Genomic DNA, 26,128 nt, shown 5'->3' on the forward strand with positions numbered 1-26,128 from the left:
GTGAATGCACACATCACAAAGAAGTGTGTTAGAATACTTCCCTCTAATTTTATGTGAAGATATTTCTTTTTCCACCATAGGCCTCAAAGCGCTCCAAATGTCCACTTGCAGATTCTACAAAGAAAGTGCTTCAAGGCTGCTCAATGAAAAGTAAGGTTCAACTCTGTGAGACGAATTCACAAATCATGAAGAAGTTTGTCAGAATTCTTCTGACTAGTTTTTATATGAAGATATTCCCTTTTCCACAATAGGCTTTAAAACGCTCCAAATGTCCTCTCGCAGATTCTACAAAAAGCGTGTTTCAAAGCTGCTCAATCAAAAAAAATGTTCAACTCTGGGGGATGAATGCACAGGTCACAGAGAAGTTTGTGAGAGTCCTTCTGTCTAGTTTTTATTTGAAGATATTTCCTTTCCCACCATAGGACTAAAGGTGCTCCAAATGTTCATTTGCAGATTCTACAAAAAGAGTTTTTTGAAACTGCTCAGTGAAAACTAAAGTTCTACTCTGTGAGATGAATGCACACCTCCAAAGTAGTTTGTCAGAATGCTTCTGTCTAGATTTTATGTGAAGGTATTTCCTTTTCAACCATTGGTCTCAAAGCGCTCGAAATGTCCACTTGCAGATTCTACAAAAGAGTGTTTAAAAGTTGCTTAATCAAAAGAAAGTTTCAACTCTGTGAGATGAATGCACACTTCACCAAGAAGTTTGTCAGAATGCTTCTGTCTAGTTTTTATGTGCAGATATTTCCATTTACACAATAGGACTCCAAGCACTCCAAATGTCCATCGGCAGATTCTACATAAAGAGTGTTACAAAACTGCTCAATGAAAAGTAAGGTTCAATTCTGTGTGATAATTGCACACATCACAAAGAAGTTTGTCAGAATGCTTCTGTCTGGTTTTTCTGTGAACATATTTACTTTTCCACCATAGGTCTCAAAGTGCCACAAATGTCCACTCGCAGATTCTACAAAAAGAGTGTTTCCAAGCTGCTCAATGAAAAGTAAGGTTCAACTCTGTGAGATGAATGCACACATCACAAAGAAGTTTGTCAGAAAGCTTCTGTATATTTTTCATGGGAAGATAATTCCTTTTCAACCATAGGACACAAAGCACTCCAAATGTCCACTTTCAAATTCTACAAAAAGAGTGTTTCAAAGCTGCTCAATCAAAAGAAATGTCCAACCCTGTGAGATGAATGCACACATCACAAAATGTTTGTCAAAATGCTTCTGTCTGGTTTTTATGTGAAGATATTTCCTTTTCCACCATAGGCCTCAAAGTGCTCCAAATGGCCACTTGTAGATACTACAGAAAGAGTTTTTCAAAACTGCTCAATGAAACGTAAGGTAGAGTTCTCTGAGATGAATGTATACATGACTAAGACGTTTTTCAGAATGCTTCTGTCTAGTTTTTATGAGAAGATATTTGCTTTTTCACCCTAGGCCACAAAGCGCTCCAAATGTGCACTTGAAGATTCTCCAAAAAGTCATTCAAAGCTGCTCAACCAAAAGAAATGCTCCACTCTGTGAGATGAATGCACCCATCACAAAGAAGTTTCTCAGAATGCTTCTTCTTTTATTATTATTATTAGTATTATTATTATACTTTAGGCTCTATGGTACCTGTGCGCAACGTGCAGGTAAGTTACATATGTATACATGTGCCATGCTGGTGCGCTGCACCCCCCAACTCGTCATCTAGCATTAGGTATATCTCCCAATGCTATCCCTCCCCCCTCACCCCACCCCACAACAGTCCCCGAAGTGTGATGTTCCCCTTCCTGTGTCCATGTGTTCTCATTGTTCAATTCTCACCTATGAGTGAGAATACGTGGTGTTTGGTTTTTTGTTCTTGTGATAGTTTACTCTTCTGTCTAGTTATTATATGAAGATATTTCCTTTTCCACCATTGGCATCAAGGCGCTCCAAATGTCTACTGGCAGATTATATGAAAAAAAGTTTCAAAACTGCTCAATAAAAAGTAAGTTTCAACTCCAACTCTGTGAGATGAAAGCACACATTTCAAAGAAGTTTGTCAGAATGCTTCTGTCTAGTATTCATGTAAATATATTTCCTTTTCCAACACAGGTATCAAAGCACTCCAAATCTCCACTTGTAGATTCTACAAAAAGAGGGTTTGAAAACTGCTCAATGAAAACTAAGGTTCAACTCTGTGAGATGAATGTACATATCACAAAGAAGTTTGTCAGAATTCCTCTGCCTAGTTTTTATGTGAAGATATTTCATTTTCCACCACAGACCTCAAAGTGCTCCAAAACTCCACATGCAGATTCTACAAAAAGAGTGTTTGTGGGCTGCTCAATCAAAAGGAAGGTTGAACTTTGTGAGAAGTATGCACATATAACAAAGATGATTGTCGGAATGCTTCTGTCTAATATTTTTTGAAGATATTTCCATTTCCACAATAGGCCTCAAAGCACTCCAAATGACCACTGGAAGATTCAACAAAAAGAGTGTTTCCAAACAGCTCAATGAAAAGTAAGGTTCAACTCTGTGAGATGAATGCACACATCACAAAGAAGTGTGTCAGAATGCTTGTGTCTATTTTTTGTGTGAAGAAATTTTCTTCTAGGGTTTTTATGGTTTTAGGTCTAACATTTAAGTCTTTAATCCATCTTGAATTGATTTTTGTATAAGGTGTAAGGAAGGGATCCAGTTTCAGCTTTCTACATATGGCTAGCCAGTTTTCCCAGCACCATTCAGTGTGGCGATTCCTCCGGGATCTAGAACTAGAAATTCCATTCGACCCAGCCATCCCATTACTGGGTATATACCCAAAGGTCTATAAATCATGCTGCTATGAAGACACATGCACACGTATGTTTATAGCGGCATTATTCACAATAGCAAAGACTTGGAACCTACCCAAATGTCCAACAATGAGAGACTGGATTAAGAAAATGTGGCACATATACACCATGGAATACTATGCAGCCATAAAAAATGATGAGTTCACGTCCTTTGTAGGGACATGGATGAAATTGGAAATCAACATTCTCAGTAAACTATCGCAAGAACAAAAAACCAAACACCGCATATTCTCACTCATAGGTGGGAATTGAACAATGAGAACATATGGACACAAGAAGGGGAACTTCACACTCCGGGGACTGTTGTGGGGAGGGGGTAGGGGGGAGGGATAGCATTGGGAGATGTACCTAATGCTAGATGACGATTTGGTGGGTGCAGCGCACCAGCATGGCACATGCATACATATGTAACTGACCTGCACATTGCGCACATGTACCATAAAACCTAAAGTATAATAATAATAATAATAATAATAATAAAAGAAAAAAAAAAAAAAGAAATTTTCTTTTCCAACATAGGCCTCAATGTCCTCCAAACGTCCACTTGTAGATTCTACAATAATAGGTTTTCAAAACTGTTCAATGAAAGGAAGGTTCTACTCGGTGAGATGAATGCACACATTACAAAGGAGTTTGATGGAATGTTTCCTATACTTTTTAAGTGAAGATATTCCCTTTTCCCCCATAGGCCTCTGTCTAATTATTATGTGAAGATAGTTCCTTTTCCACCATAGGCTCAAATGTGCACCAAATGTCCACTTGCAGATTCTACAAAAAGAGATTTTCAAAGCTGCTCAATCAAAAGAAAGGTTCAGCCCTGTGAGACGAATGCACACATCACAAAGAATTTCGTCAGAATGCTTCTGGCTGGTTTTTATGTGAAGATATTTTTTATCCCACCATGGGCCTCAAAGCGCTCCAAGTGTCCACTTGCAGATTCTACAAAAAGAGTGTTTCAAAGCTTCTCCATCAAAAGAAAGGTTCAACTACGTGAGACGAGTGCACCCATCACAAAGAAGTTTCTCAGAATGCTTTTGTCTAGTTATTATACGAAGATGATTCGTTATACACCACAGGCCTCAAGGCGCTCCAAATGTCTACCTGCAGATTCTATAAAAAGAGGTTTTCAAAACTGCTCAATGACAACCAAGGTTCAACTCTGTGAGATGAATGCACAGAATACAAAGAAGTTTGTGAGAATGATTTGTCTGGTTTTAATGTGAAGATATCTCTTTTTCCACTACAGGCCTCCAAGAGCTCCAGATGTCCACTTGCAGATTCTACAAAAAGAGTGTTTCGAAACTGCTCAATGAAAACTAAGGTTCAACTCTGTGAGATGAATGCACACGTCACAAAGAAGTTTGACGGAATTCTTCAATCTAGATTGATGTGAAGATATTACCTTTTCCACCATAGGCCTCAAAGCACTCCAAATGTCCACTTGCAGATTCTACAAAACGGTGTTTCAGAGCTGCTCAAGCAAAGGAAAGGTTCACCTCTGTGAGATGAATGCACAAGTCACAAAGATGTTTGTGAGCATGCTTCAGTATATTTTTAATGTGAAAATATTTCCTTTTCCACCATTGGCATCAAAGTGCTCCAAATGTACACTTGCAGATACTACAAAAGGAGTGTTTCAAAACTGCACAATGAAAAGTATCATTCAACTCTGTGAGGTGAATGCACACATCACAAAGAAATGTGTTAGAATACTTCCCTCTAATTTTATGTGAAGATATTTCTTTTTCCACCATAGGCCTCAAAGCGCTCCAAATGTCCACTTGCAGATTCTACAAAGAAAGTGCTTCAAGGCTGCTCAATGAAAAGTAAGGTTCAACTCTGTGAGACGAATTCACAAATCATGAAGAAGTTTGTCAGAATTCTTCTGACTAGTTTTTATATGAAGATATTCCCTTTTCCACAATAGGCTTTAAAACGCTCCAAATGTCCTCTCGCAGATTCTACAAAAAGCGTGTTTCAAAGCTGCTCAATCAAAAGAAATGTTCAACTCTGCGAGATGAATGCACCCGTCACAGAGAAGTTTGTGAGAGTCCTTCTGTCTAGTTTTTATTTGAAGATATTTCCTTTCCCACCATAGGACTAAAGGTGTTCCAAATGTCCACTTGCAGATTCTACAAAAGAGTGTTTAAAAGTTGCTTAATCAAAAGAAAGTTTCAACTCTGTGAGATGAATGCACACTTCACCAAGAAGTTGGTCAGAATGCTTCTGTCTAGTTTTTATGTGCAGATATTTCCATTTACACTATAGGACTCCAAGCACTCCAAATGTCCATCGGCAGATTCTACATAAAGAGTGTTACAAAACTGCTCAATGAAAGGTAAGGTTCAATTCTGTGTGATAATTGCACACATCACAAAGAAGTTTGTCAGAATGCTTCTGTCTGGTTTTTATGTGAACATATTTACTTTTCCACCATAGGTCTCAAAGTGCCACAAATGTCCACTCGCAGATTCTACAAAAAGAGTGTTTCAAAGCTGCTCAATGAAAAGTAAGGTTCAACTCTGTGAGATGAATGCACACACGACAAAGGAATTTGTCAGAATCCTTCTGTCTCGTTATTATGTTAAGGTAATTCCTTTTCCACCATAGACCTAAGAGTGCTCCAAATGTCCACTTGTAGATTCTACAGAGAGTTTCAAAACTGCTCAATGAAAAGTAAGGTTCAACTCTGTGAGATGAATGCACCCATCACAAAGAAGTTTATCAGAATGCTTCTGTATATTTTTCATGGGAAGATAATTCCTTTTCCACCGTAGGACACAAAGCACTCCAAATGTCCACTTTCAAATTCTACAAAAAGAGTGTTTCAAAGCTGCTCAATCAAAAGAAATGTCCAACCCTGTGAGATGAATGCACACATCACAAAATGTTTGTCAGAATGCTTCTGTCTGGTTTTTATGTGAAGATATTTCCTTTTCCACCATAGGCCTCAAAGTGCTCCAAATGGCCACTTGTAGATACTACAGAAAGAGTTTTTCAAAACTGCTCAATGAAACGTAAGGTACAGTTCTCTGAGATGAATGTATACATGACTAAGACGTTTTTCAGAATGCTTCTGTCTAGTTTTTATGAGAAGATATTTGCTTTTTCACCCTAGGCCACAAAGCGCTCCAAATGTGCACTTGAAGACTCTCCAAAAAGTCATTCAAAGCTGCTCAACCAAAAGAAATGTTCCACTCTGTGAGATGAATGCACCCATCACAAAGAAGTTTCTCAGAATGCTTCTTCTTTTATTATTATTATTATTATTATTATTATTATTATTATCATACTTTAGGCTCTATGGTACATGTGCGCAACGTGCAGGTAAGTTACATATGTATACATGTGCCATGCTGGTGCGCTGCACCCCCCAACTCGTCATCTAGCATTAGGTATATCTCCCAATGCTATCCCTCACCCCTCCCGCCACCCCACAACAGTCCCCGAAGTGTGATGTTCCCCTTCCTGTGTCCATGTGTTCTCATTGTTCAATTCTCACCTATGAGTGACAATACGTGGTGTTTGGTTTTTTGTTCTTGTGATAGTTTACTCTTCTGTCTGGTTACTATATGAAGATATTTCCTTTTCCACCATTGGCATCAAGGCGCTCCAAATGTCTACTTGCAGATTATATGAAAAAAAGTTTCAAAACTGCTCAATAAAAAGTAAGTTTCAACTCCAACTCTGTGAGATGAAAGCACACATTTCAAAGAACTTTGTCAGAATGCTTCTGTCTAGTATTTATGTAAATATATTTCCTTTTCCAACACAGGTATCAAAGCACTCCAAATCTCCACTTGTAGATTCTACAAAAAGAGGGTTTGAAAACTGCTCAATGAAAACTAAGGTTCAACTCTGTGAGATGAATGTACATATCACAAAGAAGTTTGTCAGAATTCTTCTGCCTAGTTTTCATGTGGGGATATTTCATTTTCCACCACAGACCACAAAGTGCTCCAAAACTCCACATGCAGATTCTACAAAAAGAGTGTTTGTGGGCTGCTCAATCAAAAGGAAGGTTGAACTTTGTGAGAAGTATGCACATATAACAAAGAAGATTGTCGGAATGCTTCTGTCTAATTTTTTTGTGAAGATATTTCCATTTCCACAATAGGCCTCAGAGCACTCCAAATGACCACTGGAAGATTCAACAAAAAGAGTGTTTCCAAACAGCTCAATGAAAAGTAAGGTTCAACTCTGTGAGATGAATGCACACATCACAAAGAAGTGTGTCAGAATGCTTCTGTCTAGTTATTATTTGAAGATACTTCCTTTTCCACCATAGGCCTAAATGCGCTCCAAATATCCACTTTCAGATTCTATAAAAAGAGTGTTTCAAGTCTGCTCAATCAAAAGAAAGGTTCAACTCCGTGAGATGAATGCACACATCACAAAGAACTTTGTCAGAATGCTTCTGGGTGGTTTGTAGGTGAAGATATTTCCTTTTAAACCATAGGCTTCAAAGCGTTCCAAATGTCCACTTGCAGATTCTACAAAAAGAGTGTTTCAAACTGCTCAATAAAAAGAAAGGTTCAACTCTGTGCAATGAATGCACACATCCCAAAGAAGTTTGTCAGAATTCTTCTGTCTATTTTTTCTGTGAAGAAATTTTCTTCTAGGGTTTTTATGGTTTTAGGTCTAACATTTAAGTCTTTAATCCATCTTGAATTGATTTTTGTATAAGGTGTAAGGAAGGGATCCAGTTTCAGCTTTCTACATATGGCTAGCCAGTTTTCCCAGCACCATTCAGTGTGGCGATTCCTCAGGGATCTAGAACTAGAAATTCCATTCGACCCAGCCATCCCATTACTGGGTAGATACCCAAAGGACTATAAATCATGCTGCTATAAAGACATGCACACGTATGTTTATAGCGGCATTATTCACAATAGCAAAGACTTGGAACCTACCCAAATGTCCAACAATGATAGACTGGATTAAGAAAATGTGGCACGTATACACCATGGAATACTATGCAGCCATAAAAAATGATGAGTTCACGTCCTTTGTAGGGACATGGATGAAATTGGAAATCAACATTCTCAGTAAACTATCGCAAGAACAAAAAACCAAACACCGCATATTCTCACTCATAGGTGGGAATTGAACAATGAGAACATATGGACACAGGAAGGGGAACATCACACTCTGGGGACTGTTGTGGGGTGGGGGGAGGGGGGAGGGATAGCATTGGGAGATATACCTAATGCTAGATGACGATTTGGTGGGTGCAGCGCACCACCATGGCACATGTATACATATGTAACTTACCTGCACATTGCGCACTTGTATCATAAAACCTAAAGTATAATAATAATGATAATAATAATAATAAAAGAAAAAAAAAAGAAATTTTCTTTTCCAACATAGGCCTCAAAGTCCTCCAACCGTCCACTTGTAGATTCTACAAAAATAGGGTTTCAAAACGGTTCAATGAAAGGAAGGTTCTACTCGGTGAGATGAATGCACACATTACAAAGGAGTTTGATGGAATGTTTCCCTATACTTTTTAAGTGAAGATATTCCCTTTTCCCCCATAGGCCTCTGTCTAATTATTATGTGAAGATAGTTCCTTTTCCACCATAGGCTCCAATGTGCACCAAATGTCCACTTGCAGATTCTACAAAAAGAGTTTTTCAAAGCTGCTCAATCAAAAGAAAGGTTCAACCCTGTGAGACGAATGCACACATCACAAAGAAGTTCGTCAGAATGCTTCTGGCTGGTTTTTATGTGAAGATATTTTTTATCCCACCATGGGCCTCAAAGCGCTCCAAGTGTCCACTTGCAGATTCTACAAAAAGAGTGTTTCAAAGCTTCTCCATCAAAAGAAAGGTTCAACTACGTGAGATGAGTGCACCCATCACAAAGAAGTTTCTCAGAATGCTTTTGTCTAGTTATTATACGAAGATGTTTCGTTACACACCACAGGCCTCAAGGCGCTCCAAATGTCTACCTGCAGATTCTATAAAAAGAGGATTTCAAAACTGCTCAATGACAACCAAGGTTCAACTCTGTGAGATGAATGCACAGAATACAAAGAAGTTTGTGAGAATGATTTGTCTGTGAGAATGATGTGAAGATATCTCCTTTTCCACTACAGGCCTCCAAGAGCTCCAAATGTCCACTTGCAGATTCTACAAAAAGAGTGTTTCAAAACTGCTCAATGAAAACTAAGGTTCAACTCTGTGAGATGAATGCACACATCACAAAGAAGTTTGACGGAATTCTTCAATCTAGATTTATGTGAAGATATTACCTTTTCCACCATAGGCCTCAAAGCACTCCAAATGTCCACTTGCAGATTCTACAAAAACGGTGTTTCAGAGCTGCTCAAGCAAAGGAAAGGTTCACCTCTGTGAGATGAATGCACAAGTCACAAAGATGTTTGTGAGCATGCTTCAGTATATTTTTAATGTGAAAATATTTCCTTTTCCACCATTGGCATCAAAGTGCTCCAAATGTACACTTGCAGATACTACAAAAGGAGTGTTTCAAAACTGCACAATGAAAAGTATCATTCAACTCTGTGAGGTGAATGCACACATCACAAAGAAGTGTGTTAGAATACTTCCCTCTAATTTTATGTGAAGATATTTCTTTTTCCACCATAGGCCTCAAAGCGCTCCAAATGTCCACTTGCAGATTCTACAAAGAAAGTGCTTCAAGGCTGCTCAATGAAAAGTAAGGTTCAACTCTGTGAGACGAATTCACAAATCATGAAGAAGTTTGTCAGAATTCTTCTGACTAGTTTTTATATGAAGATATTCCCTTTTCCACAATAGGCTTTAAAACGCTCCAAATGTCCTCTCGCAGATTCTACAAAAAGCGTGTTTCAAAGCTGCTCAATCAAAAGAAATGTTCAACTCTGGGGGATGAATGCACCCGTCACAGAGAAGTTTGTGAGAGTCCTTCTGTCTAGTTTTTATTTGAAGATATTTCCTTTCCCACCATAGGACTAAAGGTGCTCCAAATGTTCATTTGCAGATTCTACAAAAAGAGTTTTTTGAAACTGCTCAGTGAAAACTAAAGTTCTACTCTGTGAGATGAATGCACACCTCCAAAGTAGTTTGTCAGAATGCTTCTGTCTAGATTTTATGTGAAGGTATTTCCTTTTCAGCCATTGGTCTCAAAGCGCTCGAAATGTCCACTTGCAGATTCTACAAAAGAGTGTTTAAAAGTTGCTTAATCAAAAGAAAGTTTCAACTCTGTGAGATGAATGCACACTTCACCAAGAAGTTTGTCAGAATGCTTCTGTCTAGTTTTTATGTGCAGATATTTCCATTTACACAATAGGACTCCAAGCACTCCAAATGTCCATCGGCAGATTCTACATAAAGAGTGTTACAAAACTGCTCAATGAAAAGTAAGGTTCAATTCTGTGTGATAATTGCACACATCACACAGAAGTTTGTCAGAATGCTTCTGTCTGGTTTTTCTGTGAACATATTTACTTTTCCACCATAGGTCTCAAAGTGCCACAAATGTCCACTCGCAGATTCTACAAAAAGAGTGTTTCAAAGCGGCTCAATGAAAAGTAAGGTTCAACTCTGTGAGATGAATGCACACATCACAAAGAAGTTTGTCAGAAAGCTTCTGTATATTTTTCATGGGAAGATAATTCCTTTTCCACCATAGGACACAAAGCACTCCAAATGTCCACTTTCAAATTCTACAAAAAGAGTGTTTCAAAGCTGCTCAATCAAAAGAAATGTCCAACCCTGTGAGATGAATGCACACATCACAAAATGTTTGTCAGAATGCTTCTGTCTGGTTTTTATGTGAAGATATTTCCTTTTCGACCATAGGCCTCAAAGTGCTCCAAATGGCCACTTGTAGATACTACAGAAAGAGTTTTTCAAAACTGCTCAATGAAACGTAAGGTACAGTTCTCTGAGATGAATGTATACATGACTAAGACGTTTTTCAGAATGCTTCTGTCTAGTTTTTATGAGAAGATATTTGCTTTTTCACCCTAGGCCACAAAGCGCTCCAAATGTGCACTTGAAGATTCTCCAAAAAGTCATTCAAAGCTGCTCAACCAAAAGAAATGCTCCACTCTGTGAGATGAATGCACCCATCACAAAGAAGTTTCTCAGAATGCTTCTTCTTTTATTATTATTATTATTATTATTATTATTATACTTTAGGCTCTATGGTACCTGTGCGCAACGTGCAGGTAAGTTACATATGTATACATGTGCCATGCTGGTGCGCTGCACCCCCCAACTCGTCATCTAGCATTAGGTATATCTCCCAATGCTATCCCTCCCCCCTCCCCCCACCCCACAACAGTCCCCGAGGTGTGATGTTCCCCTTCCTGTGTCCATGTGTTCTCATTGTTCAATTCTCACCTATGAGTGAGAATACGTGGTGTTTGGTTTTTTGTTCTTGTGATAGTTTACTCTTCTGTCTAGTTATTATATGAAGATATTTCCTTTTCCACCATTGGCCTCAAGGCGCTCCAAATGTCTACTTGCAGATTATATGAAAAAAAGTTTCAAAACTGCTCAATAAATTAAGTTTCAACTCCAACTCTGTGAGATGAAAGCACACATTTCAAAGAAGTTTGTCAGAATGCTTCTGTCTAGTATTTATGTAAATATATTTCCTTTTCCAACACAGGTATCAAAGCACTCCAAATCTCCACTTGTAGATTCTACAAAAAGAGGGTTTGAAAACTGCTCAATGAAAACTAAGGTTCAACTCTGTGAGATGAATGTACATATCACAAAGAAGTTTGTCAGAATTCTTCTGCCTAGTTTTTATGAGGATATTTCATTTTCCACCACAGACCTCAAAGTGCTCCAAAACTCCACATGCAGATTCTACAAAAAGAGTGTTTGTGGGCTGCTCAATCAAAAGGAAGGTTGAACTTTGTGAGAAGAATGCACATATAACAAAGAAGATTGTCGGAATGCTTCTGTCTAATTTTTTTGTGAAGATATTTCCATTTCCACAATAGGCCTCAAAGCACTCCAAATGACCACTGGAAGATTCAACAAAAAGAGTGTTTCCAAACAGCTCAATGAAAAGTAAGGTTCAAGTCTGTGAGATGAATGCACACATCACAAAGAAGTGTGTCAGAATGCTTCTGTCTAGTTATTATTTGAAGATACTTCCTTTTCCACCATAGGCCTAAATGCGCTCCAAATATCCACTTTCAGATTCTACAAAAAGAGTGTTTCAAGTCTGCTCAATCAAAAGAAAGGTTCAACTCCGTGAGATGAATGCACACATCACAAAGAACTTTGTCAGAATGCTTCTGGGTGGTTTGTAGGTGAAGATATTTCCTTTGAAACCCTAGGCTTCAAAGCGTTCCAAATGTCCACTTGCAGATTCTACAAAAAGAGTGTTTCAAACTGCTCAATAAAAAGAAAGGTTCAACTCTGTGCAATGAATGCACACATCCCAAAGAAGTTTGTCAGAATGCTTCTGTCTATTTTTTTTTGTGAAGAAATTTTCTTCTAGGGTTTTTATGGTTTTAGGTCTAACATTTAAGTCTTTAATCCATCTTGAATTGATTTTTGTATAAGGTGTAAGGAAGGGATCCAGTTTCAGCTTTCTACATATGGCTAGCCAGTTTTCCCAGCACCATTCAGTGTGGCGATTCCTCAGGGATCTAGAACTAGAAATTCCATTCGACCCAGCCATCCCATTACTGGGTATATACCCAAAGGTCTATAAATCATGCTGCTATGAAGACACATGCACACGTATGTTTATAGCGGCATTATTCACAATAGCAAAGACTTGGAACCTACCCAAATGTCCAACAATGAGAGACTGGATTAAGAAAATGTGGCACATATACACCATGGAATACTATGCAGCCATAAAAAATGATGAGTTCACGTCCTTTGTAGGGACATGGATGAAATTGGAAATCAACATTCTCAGTAAACTATCGCAAGAACAAAAAACCATACACCGCATATTCTCACTCATAGGTGGGAATTGAACAATGAGAACATATGGACACAAGAAGGGGAACTTCACACTCCGGGGACTGTTGTGGGGAGGGGGTAGGGGGGAGGGATAGCATTGGGAGATGTACCTAATGCTAGATGACGATTTGGTGGGTGCAGCGCACCAGCATGGCACATGCATACATATGTAACTTACCTGCACATTGCGCACATGTACCATAAAACCTAAAGTATAATAATAATAATAATAATAATAATAATAAAAGAAAAAAAAAAAAAAGAAATTTTCTTTTCCAACATAGGCCTCAATGTCCTCCAAACGTCCACTTGTAGATTCTACAATAATAGGTTTTCAAAACTGTTCAATGAAAGGAAGGTTCTACTCGGTGAGATGAATGCACACATTACAAAGGAGTTTGATGGAATGTTTCCTATACTTTTTAAGTGAAGATATTCCCTTTTCCCCCATAGGCCTCTGTCTAATTATTATGTGAAGATAGTTCCTTTTCCACCATAGGCTCAAATGTGCACCAAATGTCCACTTGCAGATTCTACAAAAAGAGATTTTCAAAGCTGCTCAATCAAAAGAAAGGTTCAGCCCTGTGAGACGAATGCACACATCACAAAGAATTTCGTCAGAATGCTTCTGGCTGGTTTTTATGTGAAGATATTTTTTATCCCACCATGGGCCTCAAAGCGCTCCAAGTGTCCACTTGCAGATTCTACAAAAAGAGTGTTTCAAAGCTTCTCCATCAAAAGAAAGGTTCAACTACGTGAGACGAGTGCACCCATCACAAAGAAGTTTCTCAGAATGCTTTTGTCTAGTTATTATACGAAGATGATTCGTTATACACCACAGGCCTCAAGGCGCTCCAAATGTCTACCTGCAGATTCTATAAAAAGAGGATTTCAAAACTGCTCAATGACAACCAAGGTTCAACTCTGTGAGATGAATGCACAGAATACAAAGAAGTTTGTGAGAATGATTTGTCTGGTTTTAATGTGAAGATATCTCTTTTTCCACTACAGGCCTCCAAGAGCTCCAGATGTCCACTTGCAGATTCTACAAAAAGAGTGTTTCGAAACTGCTCAATGAAAACTAAGGTTCAACTCTGTGAGATGAATGCACACGTCACAAAGAAGTTTGACGGAATTCTTCAATCTAGATTGATGTGAAGATATTACCTTTTCCACCATAGGCCTCAAAGCACTCCAAATGTCCACTTGCAGATTCTACAAAACGGTGTTTCAGAGCTGCTCAAGCAAAGGAAAGGTTCACCTCTGTGAGATGAATGCACAAGTCACAAAGATGTTTGTGAGCATGCTTCAGTATATTTTTAATGTGAAAATATTTCCTTTTCCACCATTGGCATCAAAGTGCTCCAAATGTACACTTGCAGATACTACAAAAGGAGTGTTTCAAAACTGCACAATGAAAAGTATCATTCAACTCTGTGAGGTGAATGCACACATCACAAAGAAATGTGTTAGAATACTTCCCTCTAATTTTATGTAAAGATATTTCTTTTTCCACCATAGGCCTCAAAGCGCTCCAAATGTCCACTTGCAGATTCTACAAAGAAAGTGCTTCAAGGCTGCTCAATGAAAAGTAAGGTTCAACTCTGTGAGACGAATTCACAAATCATGAAGAAGTTTGTCAGAATTCTTCTGACTAGTTTTTATATGAAGATATTCCCTTTTCCACAATAGGCTTTAAAACGCTCCAAATGTCCTCTCGCAGATTCTACAAAAAGCGTGTTTCAAAGCTGCTCAATCAAAAGAAATGTTCAACTCTGCGAGATGAATGCACCCGTCACAGAGAAGTTTGTGAGAGTCCTTCTGTCTAGTTTTTATTTGAAGATATTTCCTTTCCCACCATAGGACTAAAGGTGCTCCAAATGTTCACTTGCAGATTCTACAAAAAGAGTTTTTTAAAACTGCTCATTGAAAACTAAAGTTCTACTCTGTGAGATGAATGCACACATCCAAAGTAGTTTGTCAGAATGCTTCTGTCTAGATTTTATGTGAAGGTATTTCCTTTTCAACCATTGGTCTCAAAGCGCTCGAAATGTCCACTTGCAGATTCTACAAAAGAGTGTTTAAAAGTTGCTTAATCAAAAGAAAGTTTCAACTCTGTGAGATGAATGCACACTTCACCAAGAAGTTTGTCAGAATGCTTCTGTCTAGTTTTTATGTGCAGATATTTCCATTTACACAATAGGAATCCAAGCAATCCAAATGTCCACTGGCAGATTCTACATAAAGAGTGTTACAAAACTGCTCAATGAAAAGTAAAGTTCAATTCTGTGAGATAATTGCACACATCACAAAGAAGTTTGTCAGAATGCTTCTGTCTGGTTTTTATGTGAACATATTTACTTTTCCACCATAGGTCTCAAAGTGCCACAAATGTCCACTCGCAGATTCTACAAAAAGAGTGTTTCAAAGCTGCTCAATGAAAAGTAAGGTTCAACTCTGTGAGATGAATGCACACACGACAAAGGAATTTGTCAGAATCCTTCTGTCTCGTTATTATGTTAAGGTAATTCCTTTTCCACCATAGACCTAAGAGTGCTCCAAATGTTCACTTGTAGATTCTACAGAGAGTTTCAAAACTGCTCAATGAAAAGTAAGGTTCAACTCTGTGAGATGAATGCACACATCACAAAGAAGTTTGTCAGAATGCTTCTGTATATTTCTCATGGGAAGATAATTCCTTTTCCACCATAGGACACAAAGCACTCCAAATGTCCACTTTCAAATTCTACAAAAAGAGTGTTTCAAAGCTGCTCAATCAAAAGAAATGTCCAACCCTGTGAGATGAATGCACACATCACAAAATGTTTGTCAGAATGCTTCTGTCTGGTTTTTATGTGAAGATATTTCCATTTCCACCATAGGCCTCAAAGTGCTCCAAATGGCCACTTGTAGATACTACAGAAAGAGTTTTTCAAAACTGCTCAATGAAACGTAAGGTACAGTTCTCTCAGATGAATGTATACATGACTAAGACGTTTTTCAGAATGCTTCTGTCTAGTTTTTATGAGAAGATATTTGCTTTTTCACCATAGGCCACAAAGCACTCCAAATGTGCACTTGAAGATTCTCCAAAAAGTCATTCAAAGCTGCTCAACCAAAAGAAATGTTCCACTCTGTGAGATGAATGCACCCATCACAAAGAAGTTTCTCAGAATGCTTCTTCTTTTATTATTATTATTATTAATATTATTATTATTATTATACTTTAGGCTCTATGGTACATGTGCGCAACGTGCAGGTAAGTTACATATGTATACATGTGCCATGCTGGTGCGCTGCACCCCCCAACTCGTCATCTAGCATTAGGTATATCTCCCAATGCTATCCCTCCCCCCTCCTCCCACCCCACAACAGTCCCCGAAGTGTGATGTTCCCCTTCCTGTGTCCATGTGTTCTCAGTGTTCAATTCTCACCTAGGAGTGAGAATACGTGGTGTTTGGTTTTTTGTTCTTGTGATAGTTTACTCTTCTGTCTAGTTATTAAATGAAGATATTTCCTTTTCCACCATTGGCATCAAGGCGCTCCAAATGTCTACTTGCAGATTATATGAAAAAAATGTTTCAAAACTGCTCAATAAAAAGTAAGGTTCAACTCCAACTCTGTGAGATGAAAGCACACATTTCAAAGAAGTTTGTCAGAATGCTTCTGTCTAGTATTTATGTAAATATATTTCCTTTTCCAACACAGGTATCAAAGCACTCCAAATCTCCACTTGTAGATTCTACAAAAAGAGGGTTTGAAAACTGCTCAATGAAAACTAAGGTTCAACTCTGTGAGATGAATGTACATATCACAAAGAAGTTTGTCAGAATTCTTCTGCCTAGTTTTCATGTGAGGATATTTCATTTTCCACCACACACCATAAAGTGCTCCAAAACTCCACATGCAGATTCTACAAAAAGAGTGTTTGTGGGCTGCTCAATCAAAAGGAAGTTTGAACTTTGTGAGAAGTATGCACATATAACAAAGAAGATTGTCGGAATGCTTCTGTCTAATTTTTTTGTGAAGATATTTCCATTTCCACAATAGGCCTCAAAGCACTCCAAATGACCACTGGCAGATTCAACAAAAAGAGTGTTTCCAAACAGCTCAATGAAAAGTAAGGTTCAACTCTGTGAGATGAATGCACACATCACAAAGAAGTGTGTCAGAATGCTTCTGTCTAGTTATTATTTGAAGATACTTCCTTTTCCACCATAGGCCTAAATGCGCTCCAAATATCCACTTTCAGATTCTATAAAAAGAGTGTTTCAAGTCTACTCAATCAAAAGAAAGGTTCAACTCCGTGAGATGAATGCACACATCACAAAGAACTTTGTCAGAATGCTTCTGGGTGGTTTTTAGGTGAAGATATTTCCTTTTAAACCATAGGCTTCAAAGCGTTCCAAATGTCCACTTGCAGATTCTACAAAAAGAGTGTTTCAAACTGCTCAATAAAAAGAAAGGTTCAACTCTGTGCAATGAATGCACACATCCCAAAGAAGTTTGTCAGAATGCTTCTGTCTATTTTTTGTGTGAAGAAATTTTCTTCTAGGGTTTTTATGGTTTTAGGTCTAACATTTAAGTCTTTAATCCATCTTGAATTGATTTTTGTATAAGGTGTAAGGAAGGGATCCAGTTTCAGCTTTCTACATATGGCTAGCCAGTTTTCCCAGCACCATTCAGTGTGGCGATTCCTCAGGGATCTAGAACTAGAAATTCCATTCGACCCAGCCATCCCATTACTGGGTATATACCCAAAGGACTATAAATCATGCTGCTATAAAGACACAGGCACACGTATGTTTATAGCGGCATTATTCACAATAGCAAAGACTTGGAACCTACCCGAATGTCCAACAATGAGAGACTGGATTAAGAAAATGTGGCACATATACACCATGGAATACTATGCAGCCATAAAAAATGATGAGTTCACGTCCTTTGTAGGGACATGGATGAAATTGGAAATCAACATTCTCAGTAAACTATCGCAAGAACAAAAAACCAAACACCGCATATTCTCACTCATAGGTGGGAATTGAACAATGAGAACATATGGACACAAGAAGGGGAACATCACACTCTGGGGACTGTTGTGGGGTGGGGGGAGGGGGGAGGGATAGCATTGGGAGATATACCTAATGCTAGATGACGATTTGGTGGGTACAGCGCACCAGCATGGCACATGTATACATATGTAACTTACCTGCACATTGCGCACATGTATCATAAAACCTAAAGTATAATAATAATGATAATAATAATAATAAAAGAAAAAAAAAAAAGAAATTTTCTTTTCCAACATAGACCTCAAAGTCCTCCAAACGTCCACTTGTAGATTCTACAAAAATAGGGTTTCAAAACTGTTCAATGAAAGGAAGGTTCTACTCTGTGAGATGAATGCACACATTACAAAGCAGTTTGATGGAATGTTTCCGTATACTTTTTAAGTGAAGATATTCCCTTTTCCCCCATAGGCCTCTGTCTAATTATTATGTGAAGATAGTTCCTTTTCCACCATAGGCTCCAATGTGCACCAAATGTCCACTTGCAGATTCTACAAAAAGAGTTTTTCAAAGCTGCTCAATCAAAAGAAAGGTTCAACCCTGTGAGACGAATGCACACATCACAAAGAAGTTCGTCAGAATGCTTCTGGCTGGTTTTTACGTGAAGATATTTTTTATCCCACCATGGGCCTCAAAGCGCTCCAAGGGTCCACTTGCAGATTCTACAAAAAGAGTGTTTCAAAGCTTCTCCATCAAAAGAAAGGTTCAACTACGTGAGATGAGTGCACCCATCACAAAGAAGTTTCTCAGAATGCTTTTGTCTAGTTATTATACGAAGATGTTTTGTTATACACTACAGGCCTCAAGGCGCTCCAAATGTCTACCTGCAGATTCTATAAAAAGAGGATTTCAAAACTGCTCAATGACAACCAAGGTTCAACTCTGTGAGATGAATGCACAGAATACAAAGAAGTTTGTGAGAATGATTTGTCTGGTTTTAATGTGAAGATATCTCCTTTTCCACTACAGGCCTCCAAGAGCTCCAAATGTCCACTTGCAGATTCTACAAAAAGAGTGTTTCAAAACTGCTCAATGAAAACTAAGGTTCAACTCTGTGAGATGAATGCACACATCACAAAGAAGTTTGACGGAATTCTTCCATCTAGATTTATGTGAAGATATTACCTTTTCCACCATAGGCCTCAAAGCACTCCAAATGTCCACTTGCAGATTCTACAAAAACGGTGTTTCAGAGCTGCTCAAGCAAAGGAAAGGTTCACCTCTGTGAGATGAATGCACAAGTCACAAAGATGTTTGTGAGCATGCTTCAGTATATTTTTAATGTGAAAATATTTCCTTTTCCACCATTGGCATCAAAGTGCTCCAAATGTACACTTGCAGATACTACAAAAGGAGTGTTTCAAAACTGCACAATGAAAAGTATCATTCAACTCTGTGAGGTGAATGCACACATCACAAAGAAGTGTGTTAGAATACTTCCCTCTAATTTTATGTGAAGATATTTCTTTTTCCACCATAGGCCTCAAAGCGCTCCAAATGTCCACTTGCAGATTCTACAAAGAAAGTGCTTCAAGGCTGCTCAATGAAAAGTAAGGTTCAACTCTGTGAGACGAATTCACAAATCATGAAGAAGTTTGTCAGAATTCTTCTGACTAGTTTTTATATGAAGATATTCCCTTTTCCACAATAGGCTTTAAAACGCTCCAAATGTCCTCTCGCAGATTCTACAAAAAGCGTGTTTCAAAGCTGCTCAATCAAAAGAAATGTTCAACTCTGGGGGATGAATGCACCCGTCACAGAGAAGTTTGTGAGAGTCCTTCTGTCTAGTTTTTATTTGAAGATATTTCCTTTCCCACCATAGGACTAAAGGTGCTCCAAATGTCCAATTGCAGATTCTACAAAAGAGTGTTTAAAAGTTGCTTAATCAAAAGAAAGTTTCAACTCTGTGAGATGAATGCACACTTCACCAAGAAGTTTGTCAGAATGCTTCTGTCTAGTTTTTATGTGCAGATATTTCCATTTACACTATAGGACTCCAAGCACTCCAAATGTCCATCGGCAGATTCTACATAAAGAGTGTTACAAAACTGCTCAATGAAAGGTAAGGTTCAATTCTGTGTGATAATTGCACACATCACAAAGAAGTTTGTCAGAATGCTTCTGTCTGGTTTTTATGTGAACATATTTACTTTTCCACCATAGGTCTCAAAGTGCCACAAATGTCCACTCGCAGATTCTACAAAAAGAGTGTTTCAAAGCTGCTCAATGAAAAGTAAGGTTCAACTCTGTGAGATGAATGCACACACGACAAAGGAATTTGTCAGAATCCTTCTGTCTCGTTATTATGTTAAGGTAATTCGTTTTCCACCATAGACCTAAGAGTGCTCCAAATGTCCACTTGTAGATTCTACAGAGAGTTTCAAAACTGCTCAATGAAAAGTAAGGTTCAACTCTGTGAGATGAATGCACCCATCACAAAGAAGTTTATCAGAATGCTTCTGTATATTTTTCATGGGAAGATAATTCCTTTTCCACCGTAGGACACAAAGCACTCCAAATGTCCACTTTCAAATTCTACAAAAAGAGTGTTTCAAAGCTGCTCAATCAAAAGAAGTGTCCAACCCTGTGAGATGAATGCACACATCACAAAATGTTTGTCAGAATGCTTCTGTCTGGTTTTTATGTGAAGATATTTCCTTTTCCACCATAGGCCTCAAAGTGCTCCAAATGGCCACTTGTAGATACTACAGAAAGAGTTTTTCAAAACTGCTCAATGAAACGTAAGGTACAGTTCTCTGAGATGAATGTATACATGACTAAGACGTTTTTCAGAATGCTTCTGTCTAGTTTTTATGAGAAGATATTTGCTTTTTCACCATAGGCCACAAAGCGCTCCAAATGTGCACTTGAAGACTCTCCAAAAAGTCATTCAAAGCTGCTCAACCAAAAGAAATGTTCCACTCTGTGAGATGAATGCACCCATCACAAAGAAGTTTCTCAGAATGCTTCTTCTTTTATTATTATTATTATTATTATTATTATTATTATCATACTTTAGGCTCTATGGTACATGTGCGCAACGTGCAGGTAAGTTACATATGTATACATGTGCCATGCTGGTGCGCTGCACCCCCCAACTCGTCATCTAGCATTAGGTATATCTCCCAATGCTATCCCTCACCCCTCCCCCCACCCCACAACAGTCCCCGAAGTGTGATGTTCCCCTTCCTGTGTCCATGTGTTCTCATTGTTCAATTCTCACCTATGAGTGACAATACGTGGTGTTTGGTTTTTTGTTCTTGTGATAGTTTACTCTTCTGTCTGGTTACTATATGAAGATATTTCCTTTTCCACCATTGGCATCAAGGCGCTCCAAATGTCTACTTGCAGATTATATGAAAAAAAGTTTCAAAACTGCTCAATAAAAAGTAAGTTTCAACTCCAACTCTGTGAGATGAAAGCACACATTTCAAAGAACTTTGTCAGAATGCTTCTGTCTAGTATTTATGTAAATATATTTCCTTTTCCAACACAGGTATCAAAGCACTCCAAATCTCCACTTGTAGATTCTACAAAAAGAGGGTTTGAAAACTGCTCAATGAAAACTAAGGTTCAACTCTGTGAGATGAATGTACATATCACAAAGAAGTTTGTCAGAATTCTTCTGCCTAGTTTTCATGTGGGGATATTTCATTTTCCACCACAGACCACAAAGTGCTCCAAAACTCCACATGCAGATTCTACAAAAAGAGTGTTTGTGGGCTGCTCAATCAAAAGGAAGGTTGAACTTTGTGAGAAGTATGCACATATAACAAAGAAGATTGTCGGAATGCTTCTGTCTAATTTTTTTGTGAAGATATTTCCATTTCCACAATAGGCCTCAGAGCACTCCAAATGACCACTGGAAGATTCAACAAAAAGAGTGTTTCCAAACAGCTCAATGAAAAGTAAGGTTCAACTCTGTGAGATGAATGCACACATCACAAAGAAGTGTGTCAGAATGCTTCTGTCTAGTTATTATTTGAAGATACTTCCTTTTCCACCATAGGCCTAAATGCGCTCCAAATATCCACTTTCAGATTCTATAAAAAGAGTGTTTCAAGTCTGCTCAATCAAAAGAAAGGTTCAACTCCGTGAGATGAATGCACACATCACAAAGAACTTTGTCAGAATGCTTCTGGGTGGTTTGTAGGTGAAGATATTTCCTTTTAAACCATAGGCTTCAAAGCGTTCCAAATGTCCACTTGCAGATTCTACAAAAAGAGTGTTTCAAACTGCTCAATAAAAAGAAAGGTTCAACTCTGTGCAATGAATGCACACATCCCAAAGAAGTTTGTCAGAATTCTTCTGTCTATTTTTTGTGTGAAGAAATTTTCTTCTAGGGTTTTTATGGTTTTAGGTCTAACATTTAAGTCTTTAATCCATCTTGAATTGATTTTTGTATAAGGTGTAAGGAAGGGATCCAGTTTCAGCTTTCTACATATGGCTAGCCAGTTTTCCCAGCACCATTCAGTGTGGCGATTCCTCAGGGATCTAGAACTAGAAATTCCATTCGACCCAGCCATCCCATTACTGGGTAGATACCCAAAGGACTATAAATCATGCTGCTATAAAGACATGCACACGTATGTTTATAGCGGCATTATTCACAATAGCAAAGACTTGGAACCTACCCAAATGTCCAACAATGATAGACTGGATTAAGAAAATGTGGCACGTATACACCATGGAATACTATGCAGCCATAAAAAATGATGAGTTCACGTCCTTTGTAGGGACATGGATGAAATTGGAAATCAACATTCTCAGTAAACTATCGCAAGAACAAAAAACCAAACACCGCATATTCTCACTCATAGGTGGGAATTGAACAATGAGAACATATGGACACAGGAAGGGGAACATCACACTCTGGGGACTGTTGTGGGGTGGGGGGAGGGGGGAGGGATAGCATTGGGAGATATACCTAATGCTAGATGACGATTTGGTGGGTGCAGCGCACCACCATGGCACATGTATACATATGTAACTTACCTGCACATTGCGCACTTGTATCATAAAACCTAAAGTATAATAATAATGATAATAATTATAATAAAAGAAAAAAAAAAAGAAATTTTCTTTTCCAACATAGGCCTCAAAGTCCTCCAACCGTCCACTTGTAGATTCTACAAAAATAGGGTTTCAAAACTGTTCAATGAAAGGAAGGTTCTACTCGGTGAGATGAATGCACACATTACAAAGGAGTTTGATGGAATGTTTCCGTATACTTTTTAAGTGAAGATATTCCCTTTTCCCCCATAGGCCTCTGTCTAATTATTATGTGAAGATAGTTCCTTTTCCACCATAGGCTCCAATGTGCACCAAATGTCCACTTGCAGATTCTACAAAAAGAGTTTTTCAAAGCTGCTCAATCAAAAGAAAGCTTCAACCCTGTGAGACGAATGCACACATCACAAAGAAGTTCGTCAGAATGCTTCTGGCTGGTTTTTATGTGAAGATATTTTTTATCCCACCATGGGCCTCAAAGCGCTCCAAGTGTCCACTTGCAGATTCTACAAAAAGAGTGTTTCAAAGCTTCTCCATCAAAAGAAAGGTTCAACTACGTGAGATGAGTGCACCCATCACAAAGAAGTTTCTCAGAATGCTTTTGTCTAGTTATTATACGAAGATGTTTCGTTACACACCACAGGCCTCAAGGCGCTCCAAATGTCTACCTGCAGATTCTATAAAAAGAGGATTTCAAAACTGCTCAATGACAACCAAGGTTCAACTCTGTGAGATGAATGCACAGAATACAAAGAAGTTTGTGAGAATGATTTGTCTGTGAGAATGATGTGAAGATATCTCCTTTTCCACTACAGGCCTCCAAGAGCTCCAAATGTCCACTTGCAGATTCTACAAAAAGAGTGTTTCAAAACTGCTCAATGAAAACTAAGGTTCAACTCTGTGAGATGAATGCACACATCACAAAGAAGTTTGACGGAATTCTTCAATCTAGATTTATGTGAAGATATTACCTTTTCCACCATAGGCCTCAAAGCACTCCAAATGTCCACTTGCAGATTCTACAAAAACGGTGTTTCAGAGCTGCTCAAGCAAAGGAAAGGTTCACCTCTGTGAGATGAATGCACAAGTCACAAAGATGTTTGTGAGCATGCTTCAGTATATTTTTAATGTGAAAATATTTCCTTTTCCACCATTGGCATCAAAGTGCTCCAAGTGTACACTTGCAGATACTACAAAAGGAGTGTTTCAAAACTGCACAATGAAAAGTATCATTCAACTCTGTGAGGTGAATGCACACATCACAAAGAAGTGTGTTAGAATACTTCTCTCTAATTTTATGTGAAGATATTTCTTTTTCCACCATAGGCCTCAAAGCGCTCCAAATGTCCACTTGCAGATTCTACAAAGAAAGTGCTTCAAGGCTGCTCAATGAAAAGTAAGGTTCAACTCTGTGAGACGAATTCACAAATCATGAAGAAGTTTGTCAGAATTCTTCTGACTAGTTTTTATATGAAGATATTCCCTTTTCCACAATAGGCTTTAAAACGCTCCAAATGTCCTCTCGCAGATTCTACAAAAAGCGTGTTTCAAAGCTGCTCAATCAAAAGAAATGTTCAACTCTGGGGGATGAATGCACCCGTCACAGAGAAGTTTGTGAGAGTCCTTCTGTCTAGTTTTTATTTGAAGATATTTCCTTTCCCACCATAGGACTAAAGGTGCTCCAAATGTTCATTTGCAGATTCTACAAAAAGAGTTTTTTGAAACTGCTCAGTGAAAACTAAAGTTCTACTCTGTGAGATGAATGCACACCTCCAAAGCAGTTTGTCAGAATGCTTCTGTCTAGATTTTATGTGAAGGTATTTCCTTTTCAACCATTGGTCTCAAAGCGCTCGAAATGTCCACTTGCAGATTCTACAAAAGAGTGTTTAAAAGTTGCTTAATCAAAAGAAAGTTTCAACTCTGTGAGATGAATGCACACTTCACCAAGAAGTTTGTCAGAATGCTTCTGTCTAGTTTTTATGTGCAGATATTTCCATTTACACAATAGGAATCCAAGCAATCCAAATGTCCACTGGCAGATTCTACATAAAGAGTGTTACAAAACTGCTCAATGAAAAGTAAAGTTCAATTCTGTGAGATAATTGCACACATCACAAAGAAGTTTGTCAGAATGCTTCTGTCTGGTTTTTATGTGAACATATTTACTTTTCCACCATAGGTCTCAAAGTGCCACAAATGTCCACTCGCAGATTCTACAAAAAGAGTGTTTCAAAGCTGCTCAATGAAAAGTAAGGTTCAACTCTGTGAGATGAATGCACACACGACAAAGGAATTTGTCAAAATCCTTCTGTCTCGTTATTATGTTAAGGTAATTCCTTTTCCACCATAGACCTAAGAGTGCTCCAAATGTTCACTTGTAGATTCTACAGAGAGTTTCAAAACTGCTCAATGAAAAGTAAGGTTCAACTCTGTGAGATGAATGCACACATCACAAAGAAGTTTGTCAGAATGCTTCTGTATATTTCTCATGGGAAGATAATTCCTTTTCCACCATAGGACACAAAGCACTCCAAATGTCCACTTTCAAATTCTACAAAAAGAGTGTTTCAAAGCTGCTCAATCAAAAGAAATGTCCAACCCTGTGAGATGAATGCACACATCACAAAATGTTTGTCAGAATGCTTCTGTCTGGTTTTTATGTGAAGATATTTCCATTTCCACCATAGGCCTCAAAGTGCTCCAAATGGCCACTTGTAGATACTACAGAAAGAGTTTTTCAAAACTGCTCAATGAAACGTAAGGTACAGTTCTCTCAGATGAATGTATACATGACTAAGACGTTTTTCAGAATGCTTCTGTCTAGTTTTTATGAGAAGATATTTGCTTTTTCACCATAGGCCACAAAGCACTCCAAATGTGCACTTGAAGATTCTCCAAAAAGTCATTCAAAGCTGCTCAACCAAAAGAAATGTTCCACTCTGTGAGATGAATGCACCCATCACAAAGAAGTTTCTCAGAATGCTTCTTCTTTTATTATTATTATTATTAATATTATTATTATTATTATACTTTAGGCTCTATGGTACATGTGCGCAACGTGCAGGTAAGTTACATATGTATACATGTGCCATGCTGGTGCGCTGCACCCCCCAACTCGTCATCTAGCATTAGGTATATCTCCCAATGCTATCCCTCCCCCCTCCTCCCACCCCACAACAGTCCCCGAAGTGTGATGTTCCCCTTCCTGTGTCCATGTGTTCTCAGTGTTCAATTCTCACCTATGAGTGAGAATACGTGGTGTTTGGTTT

The sequence above is a fragment of the Pongo pygmaeus genome, chromosome 17, assembly GCF_028885625.2.
Source record: "Pongo pygmaeus isolate AG05252 chromosome 17, NHGRI_mPonPyg2-v2.0_pri, whole genome shotgun sequence".
Lineage (NCBI taxonomy): Eukaryota > Metazoa > Chordata > Mammalia > Primates > Hominidae > Pongo > Pongo pygmaeus.